This window comes from Balaenoptera borealis, assembly GCF_965194805.1.
Source record: "Balaenoptera borealis genome assembly, chromosome: 1".
Taxonomy (NCBI): domain Eukaryota; kingdom Metazoa; phylum Chordata; class Mammalia; order Artiodactyla; family Balaenopteridae; genus Balaenoptera; species Balaenoptera borealis.
In genome coordinates, this window is record NC_138860.1 from 192,540,215 (window position 1) to 192,543,256 (window position 3,042).

The window sequence follows — 3,042 nt, forward strand, 5'->3', positions numbered from 1 at the left end:
CTGCAGCCCCAAGCAGCTCGACACTTACCGAGCAATCGACGTTCTCTGTGTCACAAACTCCCTCCCGAAAGGGACCCCGGGGGCCTTCAGGCAGCCTGGCGTTCTTCTCCTCACTGACACCCCAGAAATAGTACCCAGGACCCCACCTTGATCTAACCCTGATGCCAGCAGGGCGGCGCGTGGGGAGAGGGGTGACCCATAGCCACGTCTGAACTTGGGGGCTGGGAATGGCTGTCAGGTCAGCACAGGCCGGTGACGCTCATTCCAACACAGTGAGGACCTAATCCTCTCGCTTTCCTGGAACCGAGGGCGGAAGCGGCCTCTGCGGCAAAAATATGAATTCTAGGGATGTGGCCTCACTCTGAACCTTCACAAGGAAGCGTCACCTAAGGGCAAAACAGTGCCAGGGAGCAACAGGGGTCCCGGCGCATCTGCGCCAGGGAGGGAGGAGGGACCCCAGGGCTCTCCTGCGGTCAGCACTCGGGCTCCCCCGGTGAGCATGATTTTCAGTCTTTGTTTCAATGTTTTAAGGACCGAGGTGACCAGGCATCTCTGAAGAGGCTGTTACAGCCCATTGAGCAGATACAAATGTCTGAGCATTTTTAAGTGCCCGCCCCTTCCCCTCCGAGAAGCAGCTAGACAGAGCAGCTTAGATGGGAGACTGTTATATGAATCCATATCTCAGCATAACATTGACTGCCAGCACCTGAACACAGATACGGGACTAAACTGTGTCCCAGGAAAGGTTCCCGGTCCTATTCAGTTCCCATCGTCATTGCTTGACCCAGGCATTTCCCTCCTGTGCTGAAACGCTGGAGGTGCCCTGCCTGCCACTGGTACCGGAGAAGCACTGCACAAATTTCATCTGAGCCACTGAATTTAAGGGCCAGGGGGCTCTCGGAAGCAACGACAGCTACGGAAACCTCCTCTCTGGCATCCCTCCCTCCCTCCCTCCCTCCCTCCCTCTCCTTCTGGCCTTTCTAACTTGAACTAGAGAAGTTGGTTGGGGGTTCTGCCACCCCTCCATCAGCACAGAGCCAAGGCTCGGGAGGCCCGAGAGAGCTTGGGGCCTCCAAATGTGCTGAGCTGGGGGAGGCCTGCTGGCTCGCTCCCCTTCCAAACAGTTTGAACACAGAAGCCCAGCCCCCAGGCAAGGACCTGCTGGCCGGTGAGGGCCAAGAGTCGGGTGGGCACCTGTGACTGCCCAGACTCATCACACTGCCCAGGGCGCGGTGACATCACCACATCGTCCTCCAGGTGGGCCGCCCCGGGGAAGCATCCCGCAGCTGCCCGGGACCCTCAGGCACGGCTCAGAGCCCGGCACACAGTAGGCCCACGGACAACGTTCAGGGATGAGTGGACGGACGGAACAGAGCAGCCAAAACAAACAGAAGACCTGAGCCTGCAGGACGTGGGAGGCCTCTGATGAGAAAAGAGCCGGCAGATGCCACCAGCTGTTGAAACCCCGAAGGCAGATGTGAGGATGGAAAAGACTTAGTATGGCTGAGGGGCCGGGAAGGCGGCTGGAGGGAGGGGCCCGGCTGGACGTCAGGGGCCAAACAGACCCCAGCACCTGTGCTCCCCGGTTTGAAGATAAAATCACGAGCTAAGGACCGTGTGTGCTTTATATCCTGGCTGAACTGGATAGTCGGAATCGAAGTATCAAAGTGGATGCTTTGCTGTGGCCCTGAACGGCCCCCACGGAGGCGGGTGGCCGTGGACCAACAAAGCATCTTCCCAACCAGGCCCAGGAGGTAAAAGCGACACTCGGTTCTGACTGTCTGTCTGCCTGGAGGGGGGTGTCCCGACTCAGCCCCACCTGGCCCGAGGACCCTCGCCTCCCAGGCAGAATCACCTCCCCGAACGCCATGGTCCCTTCCAGAACCTTCTGTGTGGTCATGCCTGCCTGCAGCCGGGGAAGAAGCACACAAGGCGCAAAATACCCACGCGTCCACATCCTGCAGCCCCTTGACCGAGTCACAACTCACTTTCACTCTCCCGGACGGCCCCCCCTTCCCCGGCTTCAAAGGCGAGGGCTGGTGGTCATGAGCCGAGGCAGGCGTGGCGGTCGGGAGGGGGACACAGCCCAGCCCAGGGTCGGAGCGGACGGAGTGCGGACTCTGGGGACTGAGAACCACATCCCGCCAAGCCCGTCCCTTGGGCCGACCCTGGGGTGAGGTCCCCCTGCGGCCTCAGGAGCAACATCCAGGGGGCCTAAGGGCACAGCCTTGATATTTGCACCAAGCATCCAGCTCTGTTATTCTTTCTAAAGTAGGAAAGTGGACAAAGCCACTCATTTCTCAACTCGGCAGACCCTGAAAAGAAAGCAGACCTCACGCCCGACCACCACCCTGGGCTCATGGAGTCACGGTGACACGGCCTGGTCCCCAGAGCCAGGGGTCTCAGGAGATCCAGCCTGGGCCCTCCCGGCCCTGCCCCTCCAGGCACGGCCATGAGAAACAGGAGGGGGTTTCAGACCCAAAGAGGAGGTGCCAGGGTCTCCCTCATGCCTCACCATCACCCCACATCAAAATTCATTATGGAATATAAATTTTACATCAAAAATCAAATCTACCTAAATCCATCCAGGGGAGTCAGAAGGCTAAAGGGCAGGGTGATAGTTCTTAATGTGGCCAGAAGTGCCCAAGTATGTTTCTGGAACCTTCCTAGGAAACCCCTGCATGCGTCCCGGGAACCCCTCTCCCCCCACATCAGCAGGACAGCAGCCCTGGTGCCTGGCTTCAAACCGAGCCGCCTGGGGTCTTTTCTTCCTGTTAATTCCCCTTGGCATTGCCTGGGCCTGGGAGGGAGACAGACCCCCAGAGGAAGCCCATAGCGCCAGCGCAGGGAAAATGACAGTGGGCACGGCGGCCGAGCCGGTGTGTCCTGCCCCTCCCCACCCCCACGCTGGGGAAGCAGAGGCTTTGGAGCACGACACAGGTCTCCTTGAAAAGCACCTCAGAACCAGGAGGCGGCCGGTCAGAGGAACCCTGCACTATGCCCACGTCCTTCCCCGCAGATGCGTCTCCATCCACATACCTG

General features: G+C 59.6%; 1 protein-coding gene across 4 annotated transcripts in view; it reads right to left on the minus strand.

The window, feature by feature from the left end:
• The window catches only part of PRDM16 (PR/SET domain 16), a 326,349-nt gene that overhangs the window by 315,789 nt on the left and 7,518 nt on the right, over nt 1–3,042 (minus strand). The gene's annotated exons all lie outside the window — the stretch shown is intronic.